Below are 24,859 nucleotides of genomic sequence, written 5' to 3'. Positions count from 1 at the left end.
AAAATGACTCTCTTATATAGGATTCACAATGTATGATGTTCGCAATAAAGATATCTAAATATTTGCTTTGGATCTATGAAAACTTTATATAAAGAATATATATATATATATATATATATATATATATATATATATATATATATATATATATATACATACAGCCTGTAACTGTATTTACATATGAGCTCCATAATATAAATGTCAACTTAGTTTATTGCCCTTAAAATACACTGCGGTATTGCTGAAGCTTTTAGTCATGAAATATTCTGTACTGCAAATCTTGGAGACATAAACATCAGGAAACCACAACTATTAATAATAAATACATAACATCTCTGCTTTATTAACAATCTGTGGATAAGCACTGAAAGCAGTCTACAGTTTGACAAGTAGACTACCTGCCAATTAATTTAAACACGTCAAAAAAAAAAAAAACATGACATATGAAACATCCAACCCAGACAACTGTCATCCTGGGACGTGATTACATTTACGCCCAAAACTGTTGCTGAAATCCAATCAGCGAGACAACAGAGATGACTGACAATATGCTTATCCAATCGGTATCTCTGTAGCACAAAAAAATCCGCCCGAGTTGGGCGGGGCCCGACAGCTGCTCTCCCACGAGGTCAGTATTGAGGGGAGAGGACCATCTCTGACTGGAAATAGGGCTGGCGGCGGCAAAAATAATAACGACTACGGGAGAAGTCAACCAGGTAAGCTGTGATAAGTCCTTATTTATAAGCACAAATGCAGCTTTAGGGTTCTGGGGATACTGCAGTAATGCTGTGTTATGACTGCTGTGGGTATTATTATACATAGCACTGGTGTATCCTCCTCCCTCCTCTTTCTGCAGCTTTACAAGGGGGGAAATACCATCTCATATCTGGAAGAGTGAGCTCGCAACCACATCCTCTGGCAGGTGGCGCTCAGACAGCAAATGAGTGCAGAATCTGTAAAGCATAGAACATGTCTTGCTGCAATAACCACATAAAATAATAATGTAATTCTAGTATGTGTGTATTGGTTTGGGTTCTATATTTACTGTATATAGTGATACTCACAGACAGTATATACTTAGTATTATTATAGTGTAATCACATCCCCATTGGTTGCAGCACATTGCTCCGCAGTGGAGGGGAATTGCTGTCTCATCATATGTCACCTTCTCTCTCAGAATTCCATCTCTACCCATCCAATTCTCCACCCTGCATTGATGTAAAATAAGAAACACTTTTTTTTATTTTATTTTAAATTTGGATAAACCACGATCTGGAGTTATCCTCAGTGATTGGTTTGTGTTGGTCCCTCTGCAGACTGGTCAATGTCAATGCTGCAGCGGCATTGAATGTACACAGCACTGTGATCTCATGGATGGATTTGTATAGTGTTGGTGGCTAAATTGTGTTATTGCTCCATCTGCCACATCTGCATTCATTTTGCATATCAGTTTTTCAACTGGGATTTATAAATCAATGCTTATATATAGGTTCAGCACTTATTTTGTTACTTGTTATATATATTACACATACCAGAAATTTCCTGAATATACAAATGTGTATTGTGCTGTAAAGGGGGAGAGGGATTCATCAACTCAAAACCATTTATTTTTTTTATTGCAGATTATCTAAAAGATTTGCTGTCCATATATATATATATATATATATATATATATATATATATATATATATATATATATATATATATAATAAATATAAACACATTTTGACAACTGTTGCAGTGGAAAGGCAATATAGATGGTTTTTAAGGGGATTCTGAATGTTAAAGGGAAATGCAAACCAAAATCTAAAAAAAAAAAATATTTAATGAATACAATTTATAAAAAAAGTTTACTTCTGTTATCAAATTTTAGTTTTTTTTTTCTGTTGATATTCTTTGTAGAATAGCATACTTAAAGGGACACTGCACCCAAATTTTGTCTTTCGTGATTCAGATAGAGCATGCAGTTTTAAAGGGATACTAAACCCACATGTTTTCTTTCATGATTCAGGTACAGCATGCAATTTTAAGCAACTTTCTAATTTACTCCTATTATCAATGTTTCCTCATTCACATGCTATCCTGATTTTAAAAAGGTATACTGTAAACTTAAGAGCCGTCCCATTTTTGGTTCAGCACCTGGGTAGCACTTGCTGATTGGTGGCTAAATGTAGCAAACCAATCAGCAAGTGCTACCCAGGTGCTGAAGCAAAAATGGTCCGTCTCCTAACCTTATATTACTGCTATTTCAAATAAAGACAACAAAAGAACAAATAAATTCATAATAGGAGGAAATGAGAAAGTTGCTTAAAATTGCATGCTCTATCTGAATCATAAAATAAAAAGTTTGGGTTTAGTATCCCTTTAAGCTACTTTCAAATTTAATCCTATTATCAATTTTTCTTTGTTCTCTTGCTATCTTTATTTGAAAAAGAAGGCATCTAAGCTAAGGAGCCAGCCAGTTTTTGGTTCGGTTTATGGACAGCACTTGTTTATTGGTGCTGTTCAATCAGCAAGGACCCAGGTTGTGAACCAAAAATGACCCGGCTTCTAAACTTACATTCTTGCTTTTCAAATAAAGATTCCAAGAGAATGAAGAAAAAAATGCTAATAGGAGTAAATTAGAAAGTTGCTTAAAATTGCATGCTCTATCTGAATCATGAAAGAAAAAATTGGGATCAGTGTCCCTTTAAGCAACTTTCTAATTTACTCCTATTATCAATTTTTGTGCGTTCTCTTGCTATCTTTATTTGAAATAGGCATCTAAGCTTTTTTTTTGGTTCAGACCTCTGGACAGCACTTGTTTATTGGTGGGTGAATTTATCCATAAGTCAGCAAGAACAACTCGGGTTGTTCACCAAAATGGGCCAGCATCTAAACTTACATTCTTGCATTTCAAATAAAGATACCAAGAGAATGAAGAACATTTGATAATAGGAGTAAATTAGAAAGTTGCTTAAAGTTTCATACTCTATCTGAATCACAAAAGAGAAAATTTGGGTTCAGTGTCCCTTTACGTAGGTATGGGGCATGTGTTTGGGACACTAAATGGCAGCTGTCTCTGAGCACAGTTGCCATCTAGGGTTCTTGTAGTGCTGTCATATAGGGCTCATCAGCCCACCTACATGCTTTTCAACAAAGGATACTAATAAACAAAGTCCATTTGATAACAAAAGTAAACTAGAAATATTTGTTTAAACTTTATCTGAACCATGAAAGATAAAAATGGGTTTCATGTGTTTTTTTGTTTTTTTTAAGGACATCTAAAAAAAAAAGTGTTGGATACATGTTAATGCAATAAAAAATACTCTAATTCTTTAGAGCATTTTCTTATTGTGCAGATGTCCATTATTAATTATTTTTAATCTTACACTAAGGGGTTAAACACAGTAAAATCTTAAATGGAAGCTGCAATGCATTGTCACTCCTGTGCAGGAGGATATTTTCAGCCAAGACACAGACAAGTGACTTTGTATACCATTACTTGTATAATCATTAAAAAGATGCAAGGAGGACAATTCTTAGAACTGTGGCTCACAGGTTGCTGCCATAAAAGACCTAGTCTTGAAATAAACTGTTAGCTGGTTGTGAGACTAAGAATACACTTTATTGTTTGCTGCAGTTGTTTTTCAATTGTCCAGCTCCCCCCATCAGTTGATTTATTTGAAGGAGCTGATCTGGTCTTGTTTCTGGAATAAAAATGCTTCATACAGATGTTTTGTTGGCAAAATATGTATTATTTTGCAGAATGTTATCTGATCATGTCTGCTGAGGCCAATTGGAGATGGATATGTCTGCAGTGTGCACTTCCTAGAGTTACATTGACATAAAGGTTGAAAAAGAAAATGCTCTATGTGGAAACATTTTATTATTGCTCTGTTGCTGGCACATAACTATGTGTTTAACCTCTGCAAAGGTATTAACACAGTTAGGCACACGACAAGATGCAGAATCCAAATGTGTGTATCCACGAATCACAAGCTAGCTCCTAGTAATGCATTGCTGCTGCTGAGCATGTGTATATGCTTTTCAACAAAGGATACCAAGAGAAAAAGTAAATTGGATAATAGAAGTGAATTTGAAAGTGTCTCAAAATGACATGCTCTATCTGAATCTTAAACATTTAATTTTGACTTTAATTTTCCTTTAAATTATAGGATAATAAGTTGGGGTACATAATGAAAATACAATGCTATTTTGTTTTTTATCTGCACAATTAAATATTTGGTCCGTTGAAGATCTTCTGTATAGTATTTTGTCAATTGCTATTCTATTAACGCTTGAGTCCCTCTGCACTCGCCTCCCTTGTCATTCATACTTCCTGTGTTATAAATCTTGCTTTATAAGCTACATTTTGGTTGTCTGTTGAAAATATTTTTGTGTGTATTTCAATAATGGGGAGATTTATTTGTGTACAATTTTGAAAATGTTGAAGTTTTGTTAAAACACTACATCATGTTTGATATAATCTTAAAAAGGGGTATGCTATCAACTGATATGCTTGTACCTTTACTGTATTTTTATCCATCAAGACCACTATTGTAAATTAAGATCAAATTGCTACTAAAGTATTTAAAGGGACATTTTGGTGCAAAACATAACTGTTCTGCATCTTTGGAGCATATACCTTTTGGTGTTTATGAGTTTTTAGAAGATTGTGTGCTTAACCCTTGCTGCTCACATATGTTTGACACCTTTGCTAAACACATCGTTCTCTACTCTTAATAAAAAAAAAATATTATATATATATTATCTCTCTCTATCATGTGTGTTATATTAGTGTTTTTTTTTGTGCACAATTGATAACTAGACTTCTGTTTTCACTACTGTATATTTCAGAACAAACCCAGCATCCCTCCCAATATATTGCATGCAAGCAGACATAGAAAAAATGATTGCCCTGCCTTACCCAGGAGCACTTGGTTTACCTGTTACATACACACATAGCAAAATGTACCTTTCTAGAATCTTATGAGTGATCTCACATTGTTGGAGGATCATTTTAGAATTCTGGTTTTCTAACCTGTCATCAGACCTCCCTAACAGGTTTTCAGTATTACCTTGGATGAGAGCAGGTAAAATAACCATGTTTACTAATCAGCTGATTATTTCACCTGTGCTCTAGTTCAGATATCCTCAAAATCTGGCCTGTTAGGGAGGCATGGGGACAGGTTGGAAAACCAGTGGTTTAGATCATCTCACCTGAGAGCTTAAAGTGGAAGTAAAGTTACAGTCATTGCTCGTTTGATATCAAATATAGTGTACTTTTCTTCATTAATTATTTTAAATCGCTTTATAACTATTGTTATTTCCTTTTTTATTTTGCCGAAGACTACCGCCGTTCCTCCGCCTGCACCAAAACATTTTTTATTGCACGCGTGACAATTTAATCCGTATCTAACGGATTGGTTCCCCCATTGGCGTCTACATCGCCAGGATAACCTCCCACTTGTTATAGTGCGCATGCGTGAATGCCAAAACTTGAAGTCACTCAACAAGCGTGTTCCCGTCAGCCGCATGCACATTTGCAAAGGGAATTTCATATCGCTCATCATTTATTGTTACACGGAGCGGATATCGTAACTTAGCGCATGCGCATAGCTTGGCATGTACGAGAACGCAGACGCTTACATACGCAAACGTCGGTTGTGAAAGCAGAAATATTTTCTATACAGAAAGCCGGAAGAAAGCGAGGAGGAGGAGGAAGCAAATAAAAAAACGGCAGATGTAAATATATATTTTATATAAGTTCTGTTATATTTGCTAAAAAATTAAGTTAGCGACTACAATGTTGGGCACTGTATTAGACTAAACTTATAATCACAACATTGAAAATTTACTTTCACTTTAAATTGACACTGAACCCAAATTTTTTGTTTCATGATTCAGATAGAGCATGAAATTTTAAGCAACTTTCTAATTTACTCCTATTATCAATTTTTCTTCGTTCTCTTGCTGTCTTTATTTAAAAAGCAGAAATGTGATGCATAGGAGCTGGACCATTTTTGGTTGAGAACCTGGGTTATGCTTACTTATTGGTGGGTAGATGTAAGCCTCCAATAAGCAAGCACTATCCATGGTACTGAACCTAAAATGGGCTGGCTGCTAAGATTTTCATTCCTGCTTTTAAAATAAAGATTGCAAGAGAACGAGTAAATGAGAAAGTTGCTCACAATTTCATGCCCAATCTGAAAAAAATTGGGTGCAGTGTCCCTTTAAGATCACCAGACACAACATAAGCAATACTTGAGCTCTCCTCTCTAGTTAGTAGGAGATATTATTTTCATCTAATACCTGTGCATAAGTTCTCATACACCATTGATGGATATCCGGGACGTTTACAACAGATTTGTATTTATTTGTTGTTAGTGAGGTTAGGGGCGATTTCTATTTATTTTTTAAAAACCATCTATAAATGTATGAGATAAAAAAATCCATTATCATAATTCACATGTTAAAGTTACATAACCTAGAACTTTCATTATGTAACTCTCCCCACAAACACTACTGGAACTACAAGTCACATTCCTGTATGCAAACATCTTCTGACTCCTTAAATATGTGAATTTAAAGGGACACTGAACCCAATTTTTTTCTTTCGTGATTCAGATAAGCAACTTTCTAATTTACGCCTATTATCAATTTTTTCTTCATTCTCTTGCTTTCTTTATTTGAAAAAGAAGGCATCTAAGCTATTTTTTTTCTGGTTCAGAACCATGGAAAGCACTTGTTTATTGGTGGGTGAATTTATCCACCAATCGGCAAGAACAACCCAGTTTGTTCACCAAAAATGGGCCGGCATCTAAACTTACATTCTTGCATTTCAAATAAAGATAACAATAGAATGAAGACAATTTGATAATAGGAGTCAATTAGAAAGTTGCTTAAAATTGCATGCTCTATCTGAATCACAAAAGAAAAAATTTGGTTTCAGTGTCCCTTTAAGCTCTACTGATTCTTGCTGGCTTCCAAATAAGAAAAAAGTCAGTCAACCCATGGTGTAATGGCTTGTGTGGTTATTGTAATTCTAGGGCAGAGGGCTAATTGGAGCTTACACTAAGAGGTCTGTTTAAAGAGATATTCTACTAAAATAAAAATGTTACTGCTCAATCTAAAAGAGATTAGTTCAGATTTATTACAGTACTTAGTGTGTGTATAGTTTATATGGATGCACCTGTGCTGAATATAACATTTTTTGTGTAAAAAAATAAAATAAAAAAATGTCCATATTGGCCAATTATTAACAAATATCTACAAATTGGATGTACAAAGACCTGCTCTTCCTGTTAGATTGACTTTTCCATTGAAACAGTTTCTTTATTATCCCTATTTTATTCAAAAATATGTTTATCTTGATGAACAACTATATTCCTCTAATTATTTGTGAAGCCTAACAATAAACAGGTGAAATCATCAGACGGGTATTTGGGAGAGAAGTCAAGGTGAGGAATTAGTAAGTCAACCTGTAGCCGATTAATGAAGCAGAAAGAGGAATCAGCATTTAACAAAACAAAAACATGGATACAAGGGTCAGCAGCCTGATAGCCAGCCAGGAACAAGGTACAGGCAACAATAATAAACAGGTGACAGCATCAGAGGGGTAGTTGGGAGAGTAGTCAGGTTTCAAGTCAAGGACAGGAATTAGTAAGTCAGCCTGTAGCCGAGTAGTGAAGCAGAAAGAGGAATCAGCATTTAACAAAACAAAAACATGGATATAAGGGTCCGCAGCCTGATAGCCAGCCAGGAACAAGCAACAAGGTACAGGCAAGGAGCAAGTCAGGAAACAGACAAAAGTTACACAAGAGAAGTCAGGAACAAGAACACGAGGAATATCTACAAAGAATAACTAAATAGCAAGAAGCATTTTTAGGCCTTTTACAACTCCCTGCACTTATTTTGACACATACTTTCTGCTGCAGCATCATTTCTGTTGTTTAGGTCCACTAAAAAGCTTTTGATTTCATGTATCTTTAGTATTGCAACTTTTCCGTCATAAAACAATTGAGCAAACTGAAAGCTGTGTCCTTAAAGGGTTAACAAGAAATTAATTGTTGCAAAACTTTAGAAAAATAACAGCGTACTGTATAATCATTTATTTTAAAAGTTGCATATAATTATCCAATAAGTGGTGTTTTGTCCTTTTTATAATTAATCAGTAGATTAAACAACTTCAGGCATGCTGCCTAGGGTGAGCCTTTATCCTGACTCTACCGGGCAAATGAAATATTCAATATTCAACATGACATTGCCAATGGGAAGCCTTCAATACAGTATTAACCTCATTGCAATAGTAGAATTATAGACATGCATAATTTAATATATTTTGGATTGATACATATAAAAATAGATTGTACTAGTTTCCTTTACTTTCATATTGCCTGGATTTTTTCTGTAAAATATTAAATAATGGCTTTTAACCCCATCACTACTGGAAATTTCTAGCATTTTCGCTATCACAACTTTTAAACAGAACTGTTTCACCACAAAATGCGATCATATTAAAAGAATAGTTTAGGGTTTCTCCCTGAAATTATTTACATAACACTTGTACAGCCATAACACATATGGTTATAAAAGCTTCTCTGGGATCCCCTTTTGTGTGGGGACCCCAGTATGCACCTCTGTGTTGGAGGTAGGTACTATGTCAGCACAGTTCCCTAGGCAAAGTACTGTGTGATGTAGTACCTATGTCCAAGGGGTTTAAAGGATTTACTAGTGCAGTGATGGCTAACCTTTTCACCCCTGATGTTTCAGAACTACTTTTTACCATGCTGCTCGACTAGACTGCAGAGTGCCTAAGTATCATGGGGAATGTAGTTCCAAAACATCTGGGGTGCCAAAGTTAGCCATCACTGTTTTAGTGTAATAATAATGCTTTAAATAGAGCATTGTTTATTATTGAATGAATGATAATCTAAATATGTTTTCCCCCATCTGGTGGGCTCCCATGCCATCTCTGTGCAAGAGAAGGAACGGAGGTTGGCGCATGTGTATGAAGGATGCTCCTGATTGGCTCATCAGCTGCAGTATTATTCAGGAGCAGTAGGCGTTGTGCCTTAGTGCACAACAGAATTGGGCATTTTGTTTACTAACATTTTAACAAATAATAATAGTATAATAGTTATTACACTGGAATGCCCCTTTAAAAGGATAAAAAGGTCAAAATTGAAATGTGCATGGGTGCATTTTTATTTTTTAATAAAAGCAAATTTCTATTATACTTCCATTAGCAAGATATTACTGTTTTTCCGCAGCATACACACATATGCTGTGCGAGCTTGTGCACCAGTATTTAAACACAATGCCTATTCAGAGAGCTGACAGTGGTGTTTATTCCATCCGTGTCATACAAGCCGCCGCTGACTCTTTGAAAACTTATGGTTTTTGAGTATTAGTGCACGGGGCACTCGCAGCATATGTGTGTATGCTGCTGATAAACAGTAATGCATTTTTGCTAATGGAAGTTTAATGCAAAATCTGTCTATTTACAGTTGAAATGCACCAATGCACATTTTATATTTTGAGCTCTAATTTTGAATAGTTTTAAAAACAATCTAGAGGAGGTGTTCTGTAATATTTCCCTACCTTGTTACGCTGTCCTACCTACGTAACATGTACGGCCAAGCCTACATCTAGATAGAGAACTTTCATATCCGCTATATTTGTTTCAAAAGCAGGTTGATGTTAAAATAGTGATCAGATTTTGTATAATTTTCCGACCACGTTATATTTGGCTGTTTTGAGTGCAGAGCTCGCTCAAACATAAATACTCTAAACCTAAAGACAAAATATTATGTTTGGTATTAGCTTGTGATGATAGTGTTCATTTTAGGCTATGTAACAAAAATAATGGAAACATATCTGTACCCTAATAAAATACATTTATAAAATGTAATGCTATCATCACAAGCTAATTACATACATCATTATTTAAAAAATAATAATTTTTTTTAATGTTTTATGTTTGAGCGAGATCTGCACTCAAAACAGCCAAATATCACCATCCAATCAATAGTTTGATATCAGCCTCTGTTTCAAACAAAAATGGCGGATATGAAAGTGCTCTATCTGCCCCTACGTGTTACTTTGGTAGGCAAAAACGTTACACAGTAGGCAAATATAACAGAACAGTGGAACAGCTGTAATAGCTGAAACATAAAATAGATACTTTATGTAGCTAAATATTAGTCTAAGATGTTTCCTTTTAATTACATTTTAAATAACAATAATTTTACATAACCAGGTAACAAAATAGGTTACACCCATGAGTTGTAACAAAATTCTTGACAATACAAATAAAGCAGTGAAGATCATCCTGTGTTTATCATGTAAACCTTATTCTTCATAGAAATACATAGGATAGTGTTAATGAGAAGTAAAAAGAAAATCTTCCGTATGTTCAAAATCAAAACATCCAACATTTTCCAAAATACTATTGATGTCTGATAATTTTATACAGGTCACCACAGTTGGTAGGTGAAGTGTTTCAGAATATAAAGGCACATACAAGTGCAAAACGAAAGTGCTGCTACAATATGTTACAGCATTTTATGACTGCACTATTGCTTAACTTTAAAGGGACAGTCTACTCCTGAATTTTTATTGTTTAAATAGATAATCCCTTTATTACCCATTCCCCAGTTTTGCATAACCAACACTGTTATATTAATATACTTTTTACCTCTGTTATTACCTTGTATCTAAGCCTCTGCAGACTGGCCCCTAATATCAGTTCTTTTGACAGACATACAGTGTAGCTAAGCAGTGCTGACTCTTAAAAAAAAAAAAAAAAAAAAAAAAACTCCATCACAATGTTATGTATATGACACACATGAACTAGCAGTGTCTAACAGTCAAAAACTGTCAAAATGCACTGAGATAAGAGGCTGTTCAACAGCTTAAACATTGGCAAATGAGCCTACCTAGGTTTAGCTTTCCACTAAGAATACCAAGAGAGCAAAGCAAATTTGATGATAAAAGTAAATTGGAAAGTTGTTTAAAATTGCATGCCCCATCTGAATCATGAACGTTTTTTTTTTTTAATTTTGACTAGAATGTTCCTTTTAACTGTATTTAACCCCTGCATTGTTCCGCTACACAGCACCAGTGCACTACTGGGAGCTAAATCAACACATCTGGTGAGCCAATGACACAAGGCATAGCTGTTGATTGGCTTACCTTATATGTTCAACTAGCTCCCAGTAGTGCATTGTTGCTGATGAGCTTACTTTAACTATGTGTTTAATCTCTTTTGCAGGGCTCAAGTGTGTGTGTATGTATGTGTGTGTGTGTGTGTGTGTGTGTGTATATCTCTATCTATCTATCTATCTATCTATCTATCTTATATAAGAGCTTTTTGTTTTCACATATATATATTTTATATTATAATCTCAGTGTTTGTTTTAACTTGCTCTTTTATTATATGTAACGTTTTATGTATTCACATTTATATGTTGATTAGCATGAACCTCACATAATTAGATTTTGATATTTGATTGTTAACGGGACATAATACTCTGACAATTGTTTTTATTGGTATGCAAGTGCAGAATTTAAAGGGGTATTGTATTCTAAAATGTTCTTGTCTTTAATTTGTTCCCGGTGGGCTATTTTACATTCTGAAATGTATTTAAAGTGATGGTAAATCCTAATATTTTTTAAACGCTAGGATTTACCAGTGCTCTAAATAAAGGGGACTTTCAGTCATGAAGTATAAAAAATGTCATGCTGAAAGTACCATCACTTTAATAGTTTGCATACATTTCCTTTAACTTTATTTGTTATTTGAAATAGGTACTTTTGCCCTTGTATCCCTACCTATACTGAACATATGAGTAAAGCTATGTAAAGAGAAGACAACACTTATTAGTCTCCCTGTGGGGGATGATGAAGAGAGATAATTTGTATATGAAATAACTGCTTGTATTTATTTAACCGTCCCAGCAATAATTAGCATTGCATTACCTAACATAAATAACATTTGCAGGTCTGTTTACTTGCAGGCTCAGCCCACTGTTATTGGCATGTCCTAGGTTAGGGTTTTCATGAGGAAAAAAACATCTATTTGGAATACAGAAATAAAGCTGAAGGATAATTTATCATTCATTTAATAATCTGCAGTAGGTATAACAAGTAATTTGGAACACATTAAGGGGATACAAATTTTATACTACGGTGTCCCATTAAATATGAGCAGGAAGCACACATCAGCCAACTCTCATTAGTATGACAGGGCCTACGAATACCCGAAAAATCCCCTCGCCCATCGGGCGAGTAAATCACAAAACTTACCAGCCCACAAGCAACTTTAGTCGCCCGTGCATATCTGCATGTAGTGTGTATATATCTTATTTAAAAAGGCAATATAAACAGTGTTATTGTAATCTCACATGCGTTGCAGACAGAGGTCCCAATTTGAATGCATTGCAAACCGCTTACTACTTGGGACTTGAGCATTAATAAAAAAGCTTTAACTATAGAAAATATTTTTCTTTCACCAGGTAGAAAAAACAGGGATATTATCTTTGTAATATGTACAGTCTGGCCTTATTGTCCCCTAAGGGAAAAAAATGGATAGTAGCAACTGACAAGGAAGAGACCTAGAGCCATGGAGATAAGGGGAGGTCTTTGAATGCATTTAACAGAAATAACCTCTCCTTTCTTCCCTCCTTTCCCGTGCGCGTGCATATGTGGAAGGCAATTTGATTATTTTTTTTTATTATTGCTTCTTATGTCCCACATAAAATGTCAGGTCGCCCCTCGAGCTGGTACCTTAAAATTTTTAGGTTGCATTTGGTGACCGGACCAGTCTATTCGTATGCCCTGGTATGGTATAAGTAGACAACTGAACTGATACAGTTTTTAATTTTGTTTTTGTTTTTTGTTTCAACAGCGTGTACTTCACATTTTTATGCACAACTTATTTTGTATCTCTCTTTCAAATGAATTATAGAAATGGTTTGAGAACAGAGGGCCTAGCATAGAGAGAAATCACACAAAATCTTTTTTTTTGAGCATTTTATTGTAATGTGGTTGTCCCTGTTCTTCATATAAAGTAGACTTCATAGCAAGATAAACAGCTCTTACATTTAAAATTTGCCTTTCTAAAATTCTTTGAGGGATCTCACAGTACTGAATATACTTGTTTGCCCTAAAGCAGAATATGCGGTAACCTGAGATGTCATTGCAGAATATGCAGCATGTTTGTAGAAAGAACAGGGCACAAGCAGGAACTGTTAGCTCTTTCGCTTTGCAAGCTGTTCTCTTTAAAGGGATAGTCTAGTCAAAATTAGAGCAATTTTGGTTCAGCACCTTGGTAACGCTTACTGATTGGTGGCCAAATGTAGCCACTAATCAGCAAGCACTACCCAGGTGCTGAACCTAAAATGGGCCAGCTCCTACGCTTACATTCTTGCTATTTCAAATAAAGATTGCAAGAGAACGAAGAAAAATTGATAATAGGAGTAAATTAGAAAGTTGTTTAAAATTGCACGCTCTATCTGAATCATGAAAGTTTTTAATTTTGACTAGATTATCCATTTAAACAGTGCTGTGCACTAGTTGCACTGTGTACGTTTTCCTTAACACAGTGCAGCCAGATCAAAGTGCTATTTGAAGAGAAAAGTCAAATACGAAGCAGCGCTGTTTAAAAGAAGCACTTTGATGATCTGCTCTCATGACTTTCTAGTGAGCAATAAACCTTTTACTACTACATTTTTACCTTTTTATAATTTATTTGTTAGACCAAGAGAAAAAAAAACAAATGTATTCAAGGGACATTTTAGAAACTTAAAGGGACAGTCAACACCAGAATTTTTGTTGTATAAAAAGATAGATAATCCGTTAATTACCAATTCCCCAGTTTTGCATAACCAACACAGTTATAATTATACACGTTTTACCTCTGTAATTACCTTGTATCTCAGCCTCGGCAGACTGCCCCCTTATTTAAGTTCTTTTGACAGACTTGCATTTTAGCCAATCTCTTAGCTGTCTCTATGGTAAATTCACATGCATGAGCTCAGTTATCTATATGAAACACATGAACAAAACTATCAAAATGCATTTAGATTAGAGGTGGCCTTCAAGGTCTAAGAAATTAGGTTTAGCTTTCAACTAAGAATATCAATAGAACAAAGCAAAATTGGCGATGAACAAAACTATCAAAATGCATTTAGATTAGAGGTGGCCTTCAAGGTCTAAGAAATTAGGTTTAGCTTTCAACTAAGAATATCAAGAGAACAAAGCAAAATTGGCGATAAAATAAATTGGAAAGTTGTTTAAAATGACACGCCCTATCTGAATCATGAAAGTTTTTTTTTTTTTGGACTTGACTGTCCCTTTAAACATTTTTTTCTTCTCTGTAGCTAATTTGCAATACATTATAATACTTCAAAGATTTCTCTATTCTCCAGTTATTAAAACACATTGCAATTGAGCTGATGCTTTAGTATAACTACCTAATTTAAAACAAATATCCTTTACCAATTCACAGAAGAAAGGATTGACTGAAGTGTAATGAGACCACATTAGTAAGGAATAACGGCACCTGGAAGTGAAAAGGAAGAGACACAGCTTAAAGGGACATGAAACATGAAACAAGTTAGGATAGAGACAAAATATAATATGTACTTTTATTACTTTACCTTCAAATTTATACTGCAGTGCCTCGCAATTAACCCTTTCTTTTTAGTTTCTGAATTGTAAAGCTCTAACTCCCCCCACACATTTCCTTCTATGGCTGTATCTATATCTATTGTTTTGGTAGAATGCAAAAATGAACAGGGATTATCTGCTGGAGCATGCCTAGAACCTGTGAACTCAGTTGAAATACAATGCCTGTGTCTAAACACTGATAAGAGGGGGGTGGAGTTGGCTTCTCCAGGCAGCTTAGCTATGTAATTCATTTTGCTTATGTTTGAAAATTATTTTAAAATACTTGCCAGCAATTTTGAAACTTTTTTTTTTTTTTTGCAAACTATTTTTTAATTAATTAGCCCTTTTGTGATATGCACACATCTCAACCTGTTTTATTTCCCTTTAAAGGCAGACAAGTGTATTGTTCATACTGGTAAAGATAGAGTGAAGTATCACAGAGTGGGGCGTATAGATCCAAACACTGCCATCACTACAGTACCTGCAGGATCGCTACGTATCTAGGATTTGCCATGTTGACATTACTAGTACTAGTGTGTCTATTTGGACTATGAGGAACTTGCATCCCGCCGCATTCTATCTCAGCACCTTGTTCTGTGTAACATTTGGAGCCTGCATGCGCACTAAGGTCCACAAGTTTTGAATATAGTTACCAGCACAAGCAGTTCTAAAGTCCTTTTTTTTTTTTTTTGGGGGGGGGGGGGGGGGGGTGGCGTGATTTATGCACTAAGTGCCTCCTTACTCATGAGACTTTATACACCGGATTGTTTCCGACATAGTAACTTGTGGATATTCTGCTTGTAAGGACGAGCTTTTTTTATTTATTTATAGGTTGGTATAATATGTAGGTGATGAGATTTTTATACACTCAAGCAAAATAAATAAGAAACGCAAACTATTTTTGGTTGCTCTAGTGCGGCTTTTGTCATTCCGTAGTAATTGAGTATATAGCAATTACTCTTTCTGCTTTTTATGTTTTTAGTGTTTCTCCAAACTGAGGCTCAGGGCCAACAATGGTTGGCTGTTTATTCTTCAAATGTGAGTGCAATTATAGAGAGGAATTTCACAGTATAGACAGATGTAGAAGACAGAATAGATAGGAGTTTAAGGAAGACTAAACACCTTGAGAAATTTACATAAAATATTTAGTTGTGCATAATGAAACCACTTTGAAATATATTTTGTTTATTTTGCCCTCTTTTCATGCTATTTAGCTCTGAAGGTTGAGCGATTTCAAATTCTCAGAACTTAAAATGCACCGTGCTAACTTATCAAGGCGACCTCTGCTGCATGTATGTCACTAATTGGCTTTATCAGATAACAAGTGCAAAACAATGTATTTATTACTAACATTAGCCTTGTTGTCTATGGATTAAAGCTTAGATTTGCTCCTCCAAATAACGCAAATGGGTGAATTTTGGCCACTGAAAAATAATTGCAGTAAATGTTTTTTTTTTTTTTAAAACAAAACCTTAAAGGGATACTAAACCCACATTTTTTTTCTTTCATGATTCAGACAGAGCATGCAATTTTAAGCAACTTTCTAATTTTGCTCCTATTATCACATTTTCTTCGTTCTCTTGCTATCTTTATTTGAAAAAGAAGACATCTAAGCGAAGGAGCCAGCCAATTTTTGGTTAAGACCCTGGACAGCACTTGTTTATTGGTGGGTGCATGTATCCACCAATCAGCAAGCACAACCCAGGTTGTGAACCAAAAATGGGCTGGCTTCTTAACTTACATTCTTGCTTTTCAAATAAAGATAGCAAGAGAATGAAGAACAATTGATAATAGGCGTCAATTAGAAAGTTGCTTAAAATTGCATGCTCCTATCTGAATCATGAAAGAAAAGAAAAAACGTGGGTTCAGTGTCCCTTTAAGACCTTTATACTTATTTAGAGATATATTTGTATGCGTCTCAATGTTAAAGCCCTTTGGCTGCTTTTTGTTTTTCTAACACCTGAGACCTCATATTTTTATTTTTTAATAATTTTTATTAGATATTGTTATTGTGAGTGTAACTGTACTTTTTAATGTATTTTTTTTTTAATGTGTTTTGTGACACTTTTATGTTTCGTGAAACGGTTAACTAGCGCTCTGAAGTTGCAGTAATGATGCTAGTGTAAATTGCAATTGCGCTCATGCGATCTTGTTTACTTTTAACTCGTAATAAGAGCGGTAAGCCCGGTGAGCGCAAACATTTACACTACAGTCGTTATCTGGCCCATAATGGGCTATTCCCAAGCAAATCCCCATGTGTGGTTTTTTTTTTTGGGGGGGGGGGTTCTGCTTTTTTTTTTTTTTTTAAATGATTGTTTTTGTTGTTTTTCTCCAAGACCACAAGCTGGTCTCTTTCAAATGAGAGGTCTTACAGCAGATCTCCTCTTGTCCTTCCAGAGGTTTTGGAACTTCATTCCCCATGACTGTGCAGGCAAGGACTTTATAATTACAGATAGGGTATTAGCTAGATACCAATAGTTAAACCAATAAAGTATGAATGGTTAAAAATAGTTCCTGTAGTATTCAGTGAGAATTTTTCCTATATAATTGTAGGGGTAAAGCACTCCCTTTTTTTTTTTTTTGTTACAGACTTAACTAATTTTTCTATGAGTCTCTTTAGTGCTATATTGCCCCCCCCCCCTAACAGGTGCTTGTTGATTACAAAACTATTTGGCACCTATAGGTACTTACCATTGTTGCCAAGTTTAAGGATATCTGTCTTAGAGGTTTGTAGCTGCTATAGGAGCTGAGATTGATGGTTTTGAAGAACCTCCCCTCATCCAGCTCCCTTGAAGCTACAGTGAGCTTTCGGGTTCAGCCATCTTTGTGACGCCACCACGTGCATACGTGGTGAAGTCGCCAGCACTCCCATGAAGCCACCCACTAGGCCACCAATGATCCCTGGCCTATAGTGAGGGGGATCACCAAAAACAGTGTGTGATCGGTGATCCCCCTGCATGACGAGAAGGGCTCGTCATGCGCCTACAGGTAACGATGGGAATGACTAGAATGCCTCGTCATGCGTTTCAAAGGGGTTAAGGGCTTGTATGAATGCTTTTTGTTGATCAGTGCATTATTAACACACACGCTTGGCATACCAGCACTTTGATAAATGTCGGTATAAAGAAGTGTTTGCTCTATGGTTGTTCACGTATCAGGACTGTCCAAACTATATCAAAGGGGCAGATAACAGACATCAGGAACTTGTTGCAAACCCCCCCGCCAAAAAAAAAAAAAACAGTTTCACATTTCTCATTAAATTAAGCAAATGTATTTTGTCCTAGAAGCTTGTAACATTGAGTAGCTTATAATCGGTAAAATAGCATTAATTAATAGCAAATAACTTCCTATTTAATTTTAACAACAAATGTGATTATAATGTAATTTTATACTGAGGCTTTATCTTCAGTATCATTGTGAGTAAATAGTAATGTGACCCTGGCCCTATAGAGACCGCCTCACCATACAAAACATGTTGGACATTCTAATATAAATAGAGTATATTTCTTATTTGATTAGCAGTCTTTATTAAATTAATATTCTACCTGGCTTACGTCAAATGTGTAAAAATAATTGCCCTGGTGGCTCCTCAAGTAAAAAGATTGAATGCACCTGATTCATAACCTGATATGTAACTCATATCAATTTCAAATTTAAAGTGAATGTAAATTTTGATGCTAAAGTGCCCAGTTTTTAAAACTTTGACTAAAAACAGGGACACTTTAATTCATCAAAATTTACATTTCACTCCTGTTGTGATAAAAAAACTTACCTTTTAAACCTTTTCCAGCTTCCTCCGGTCTCACAAGCCATTTCTGATGTCAGAAATGATTGATAGATCATCCTCCAATCACAGCTTCCCCCCCTGGGGATTCAGTGTCTGATTCACTGCTGTGATTGGAGGAAGCCGGATGCCTCATTTTAGACCCAGGAAGAGGCTTTGAAATGGGTGGAGGAAGCTGGAGCTGCAGTGAAGATTAAAAGGTAAGTTTTTTTTTTTTTTTTTTTTTTTTTTTTTTTTTTTTTTTTCTTTTCACAACAAGAGGGAAATGAAAATTTTGATGAATTAAAGTGCCCCTGTTTTTAATCGAAGTTTTAAAAACCAGGCACTTTAGCATCAAAATTTACATTCATTTTAAGTGACCCTTTTTCAATATATGGAGACATATTTCTGAAGAATCATTGGCAGCCAGACTTCAAGGAGACTTGTCAAATAAATTCAGACAGTTATTTGACTTTTCATTAGGACACATATTCTAGTGCCAATTATCTAAAGCTATTGCTCTGTACAATTTGAAATTAATTAGATTATTAATACAGACTGACAAACTAGTAAAACCTTCATTAACTGATAGACGTACTAACAATACAGATCTAAAGGAATAATTACTATAACAAAAGAGAGATCTGAAATGCTAAAACAATTGTATTATGGATTTTATTTATTTTTTATTTATTTATGTAATAGATTTGATGTCCTCTGTTTGGTTGCAATTGTATGTTGACATATGCATAATCCAGGGCTTGCCAAATTCAGAGAATGATGGCTTCTAAAAATGTAATTCAGGTTCCCAATTTTGTTCTTTTTCATAATAATATTAATACAAAGAGTGGAAGGTACAGCAGTCATAATTGCAATCTTTTACCGAGTAAAACAAGAGAGGGCATATAACACTATATGCATATGCTAAAGCAGGGCTTAATAAACCCATGAACCAGGGTAGCAAAACGCGTCAGGCAGGCCTTTCTGTATTGGACCTATGATTTGAGCACAACTTAATAAACTTCCTTGAAGCATAACCGGTCCAGCCTCTTCTGTCTACAATATATATATATATATATATATATATATATAATCTCATGTCCGAAATGCTGTTCCCAGACAAAATGATGGCGAAGGTCTGAAGCCAATGCAAGTACATTCCCACACTCCACACAAGTCCTTCTGTGGCTTTTTCCTGGGACCAAGAACATCTAGAGGGCTTTATCACTTTACCTTCTGTAAAGTTTTCACAGCTAGAGGATCCCAAACGCCGGATAACTCGCAACACCTCATAAAAAAACTGGAGAGTTCTTAAACACTGCAATCTAAGTCAAGTGCATTGTTGCTCCTGAGTTTACTTCTACTTTTCAACATATTGTACTTTACTTTCATGTAATTAGCAAGAGTCCATGAGCTAGTGACGTATGGGATATACATTCCTACCAGGAGGGGCAAAGTTTCCCAAACCTTAAAATGCCTATAAATACACCCCTCACCACACCCACAATTCAGTTTTACAAACTTTGCCTCCTATGGAGGTGGTGAAGTAAGTTTGTGCTAGATTCTACGTTGATATGCGCTCCGCAGCAGGTTGGAGCCCGGTTTTCCTCTCAGCGTGCAGTGAATGTCAGAGGGATGTGAGGAGAGTATTGCCTGTTTGAATTCAATGATCTCCTTCTACGGGGTCTATTTCATAGGTTCTCTGTTATCGGTCGTAGAGATTCATCTCTTACCTCCCTTTTCAGATCGACGATATACTCTTATAAATATACCATTACCTCTGCTGATTTTCGTTTCAGTACTGGTTTGGCTTTCTACAAACATGTAGATGAGTGTCCTGGGGTAAGTAAGTCTTATTTTCTGTGACACTCTAAGCTATGGTTGGGCACTTTTTTAATAAAGTTCTAAATATATGTATTCAAACATTTATTTGCCTTGACTCAGGATGTTCAACATTCCTTATTTTCAGACAGTCAGTTTCATATTTGGGATAATGCATTTGAATCAAATATTTTTCTTACCTTAAAGATTTGACTTTTTTCCCTGTGGGCTGTTAGGCTCGCGGGGGCTGAAAATGCTTCATTTTATTGCGTCATTCTTGGCGCGGACTTTTTTGGAGCAAAAAATCTTTTCTGTTTCCGGCGTCATACGTGTCGCCGGAAGTTGCGTCATTTTTGATGTTCTTTTGCGCCAAAAAATGTCGGCGTTCCGGACGTGGCGTCATTTTTGGCCAAAAAGCATTTAGGCGCCAAATAATGTGGGCGTCTTATTTGGCGCTAAAAAAAATATGGGCGTCGCTTTTGTCTCCACATTATTTAAGTCTCATTATTTATTGCTTCTGGTTGCTAGAAGCTTGTTCACTGGCATTTTTTCCCATTCCTGAAACTGTCATTTAAGGAATTTGATCAATTTTGCTTTATATGTTGTTTTTTCTCTTACATATTGCAAGATGTCTCACGTTGCATCTGAGTCAGAAGATACTTCAGGAAAATCGCTGTCTGGTGCTGGAACTACCAAAGCTAAGTGTATCTGCTGTAAACTTTTGGTAGCTATTCCTCCAGCTGTTGTTTGTATTAATTGTCATGACAAACTTGTTAATGCAGATAATATTTCCTTTAGTAATGTACCATTACCTGTTGCAGTTCCATCAACATCTAATGTTCAGAATGTTCCTGATAACATAAGAGATTTTGTTTCTGAATCCATCAAGAAGGCTATGTCTGTTATTCCTCCTTCTAGTAAACATAAAAAATCTTTTAAAACTTCTCTTTATACAGATGAATTTTTAAATGAACATCATCATTCTGATTCTAATGACTCTTCTGGTTCAGAGGATTCTGTCTCAGAGATTGATGCTGATAAATCTTCATATTTATTTAAAATGGAATTTATTCGTTCTTTGCTTAAAGAAGTACTAATTGCTTTAGAAATTGAGGATTCTGGTCCTCTTGATACTAAATCTAAACGTTTAGATAAGGTCTTTAAATCTCCTGTGGTTATTCCAGAAGTTTTTCCTGTTCCTGGTGCTATTTCTGAAGTAATTTCCAGAGAATGGAATAATTTGGGTAATTCATTTACTCCTTCTAAACGTTTTAAGCAATTATATCCTGTGCCGTCTGACAGATTAGAATTTTGGGACAAAATCCCTAAAGTTGATGGGGCTATTTCTACCCTTGCTAAACGTACTACTATTCCTACGTCAGATGGTACTTCGTTTAAGGATCCTTTAGATAGGAAAATTGAATCCTTTCTAAGAAAAGCTTATCTGTGTTCAGGTAATCTTCTTAGACCTGCTATATCATTGGCTGATGTTGCTGCAGCTTCAACTTTTTGGTTGGAAACTTTAGCGCAACAAGTAACAGATCATGATTCTCATAATATTATTATTCTTCTTCAACATGCTAATAATTTTATCTGTGATGCCATTTTTGATATCAGAGTTGATGTCAGGTTTATGTCTCTAGCTATTTTAGCTAGAAGTGCTTTATGGCTTAAAACTTGGAATGCTAATATGTCTTCTAAATCAACTCTACTTTCCATTTCTTTCCAGGGTAACAAATTATTTGGTTCTCAGTTGGATTCTATTATCTCAACTGTTACTGGTGGGAAAGGAACTTTTTTACCACAGGATAAAAAATCTAAGGGTAAAAACAGGGCTAATAATCGTTTTCGTTCCTTTCATTTCAACAAAGAACAAAAGCCTGATCCTTCATCCTCAGGAGCAGTTTCAGTTTGGAAACCATCTCCAGTCTGGAATAAATCCAAGCCTTCTAGAAAAGCAAAGCCTGCTTCTAAGTCCACATGAAGGTGCGGCCCTCATTCCAGCTCAGCTGGTAGGGGGCAGGTTACGTTTTTTCAAAGAAATTTGGATCAATTCTGTTCACAATCTTTGGATTCAGAACATTGTTTCAGAAGGGTACATAATTGGTTTCAAGATAAGACCTCCTGCAAAGAGATTTTTTTCTTTCCCGTGTCCCAGTAAATCCAGTGAAAGCTCAAGCATTTCTGAAATGTGTTTCAGATCTAGAGTTGGCTGGAGTAATTATGCCAGTTCCAATTCTGGAACAGGGGATGGGGTTTTATTCAAATCTCTTCATTGTACCAAAGAAGGAGAATTCCTTCAGACCAGTTCTGGATCTAAAAATATTGAATCGTTATGTAAGGATACCAACGTTCAAAATGGTAACTGTAAGGACTATCTTGCCTTTTGTTCAGCAAGGGCATTATATGTCCACAATAGATTTACAGGATGCATATCTGCATATTCCGATCCAGATCATTATCAGTTCCTGAGATTCTCTTTTCTGGACAAGCATTACCAGTTTGTGGCTCTGCCGTTTGGCCTAGCTACAGCTCCAAGAATTTTTACAAAGGTTCTCGGTGCCCTTCTGTCTGTAATCAGAGAACAGGGTATTGTGGTATTTCCTTATTTGGACGATATCTTGGTACTTGCTCAGTCTTTACATTTAGCAGAATCTCATACGAATCGACTTGTGTTGTTTCTTCAAGATCATGGTTGGAGGATAAATTGACTAAAAAGTTCATTGATTCCTCAGACAAGGGTAACCTTTCTGGGTTTCCAGATAGATTCAGTGTCCATGACTCTGTCTTTGACAGACAAGAGACGTCTAAAATTGATTTCAGCTTGTCGAAACCTTCAGTCACAATCATTCCCTTCGGTAGCCTTATGCATGGAAATTCTAGGTCTTATGACTGCTGCATCGGACGCGATCCCCTTTGCTCGTTTTCACATGCGACCTCTTCAGCTCTGTATGCTGAATCAATGGTGCAGGGATTACACAAAGATATCTCAATTAATATCTTTAAACCCGATTGTACGACACTCTCTAACGTGGTGGACAGATCACCATCGTTTAATTCAGGGGGCTTCTTTTGTTCTTCCGACCTGGACTGTAATTTCAACAGATGCAAGTCTCACAGGTTGGGGAGCTGTGTGGGGATCTCTGACGGCACAAGGAGTTTGGGAATCTCAGGAGGTGAGATTACCGATCAATATTTTGGAACTCCGTGCAATTTTCAGAGCTCTTCAGTCTTGGCCTCTTCTGAAGAGAGAATCGTTCATTTGTTTTCAGACAGACAATGTCACAACTGTGGCATACATCAATCGTCAAGGAGGGACTCACAGTCCTCTGGCTATGAAAGAAGTATCTCGAATTCTGGTTTGGGCGGAATCCAGCTCCTGTCTAATCTCTTCGGTTCATATCCCAGGTATAGACAATTGGGAAGCGGATTATCTCAGTCGCCAAACGTTGCATCCGGGCGAATGGTCTCTTCACCCAGAGGTATTTCTTCAGATTGTTCAAATGTGGGAGCTTCCAGAAATAAATCTGATGGCGTCTCATCTAAACAAGAAACTTCCCAGGTATCTGTCCAGATCCCGGGATCCTCAGGCGGAAGCAGTGGATGCATTATCACTTCCTTGGAAGCATCATCCTGCCTATATCTTTCCGCCTCTAGTTCTTCTTCCAAGAGTAATCTCCAAGATTCTGAAGGAATGCTCGTTTGTTCTGCTGGTAGCTCCGGCATGGCCTCACAGGTTTTGGTATGCGGATCTTGTCCGGATGGCCTCTTGCCATCCGTGGACTCTTCCGCTACGACCAGACCTTCTGTCGCAAGGTCCTTTTTTCCATCAGGATCTCAAATCCTTAAATTTAAAGGTATGGAGATTGAACGCTTGATTCTTGGTCAAAGAGGTTTCTCTGACTCTGTGATTAATACTATGTTACAGGCTCGTAAATCTGTATCCAGAGAGATATATTATAGTCTGGAAGACTTATATTTCTTGGTGTCTTTCTCATCATTTTTCTTGGCATTCTTTTAGAATTCCGAGAATTTTACAGTTTCTTCAGGATGGTTTAGATAAAGGTTTATCCGCAAGTTCTTTGAAAGGACAAATCTCTGCTCTTTCTGTTCTTTTTCACAGAAAGATTGCTAATCTTCCTGATATTCATTGTTTTGTACAAGCTTTGGTTCGTATAAAACCTGTCATTAAGTCAATTTCTCCTCCTTGGAGTTTGAATTTGGTTCTGGGGGCTCTTCAAGCTCCTCCGTTTGAACCTATGCATTCATTGGACATTAAATAACTTTCTTGGAAAGTTTTGTTCCTTTTGGCGATCTCTTCTGCCAGAAGAGTCTCTGAATTATCTGCTCTTTCTTGTGAGTCTCCTTTTCTGATTTTTCATCAGGATAAGGCGGTGTTGCGAACTTCTTTTGAATTTTTACCTAAGGTTGTGAATTCCAACAACATTAGTAGAGAAATTGTGGTTCCTTCATTATGTCCTAATCCTAAGAATTCTAAGGAGAAATCGTTGCATTCTTTGGATGTTGTTAGAGCTTTGAAATATTATGTTGAAGCTACTAAGTCTTTCCGAAAGACTTCTAGTCTATTTGTTATCTTTTCCGGTTCTAGAAAAGGCCAGA

General features: G+C 36.1%; 1 protein-coding gene across 1 annotated transcript in view; it reads left to right on the top strand.

Annotated features, from left to right (window-relative positions):
• The first annotated feature begins 601 nt into the window (after nt 1-601).
• KCNAB2 (potassium voltage-gated channel subfamily A regulatory beta subunit 2) overlaps nt 602-24,859 on the top strand; it is a 676,769-nt gene continuing 652,511 nt past the window's right edge. The window contains exon 1 of the mRNA XM_053690401.1: nt 602-716. The gene's annotated coding sequence lies outside the window, so the exon portion shown is untranslated. The remainder of the gene's footprint in view (nt 717-24,859) is intronic.

This window comes from Bombina bombina, chromosome 8 (genome assembly GCF_027579735.1).
Source record: "Bombina bombina isolate aBomBom1 chromosome 8, aBomBom1.pri, whole genome shotgun sequence".
Taxonomy (NCBI): Eukaryota; Metazoa; Chordata; class Amphibia; order Anura; family Bombinatoridae; genus Bombina; species Bombina bombina.
This window is presented reverse-complemented; position numbering and strand designations above follow the sequence as displayed.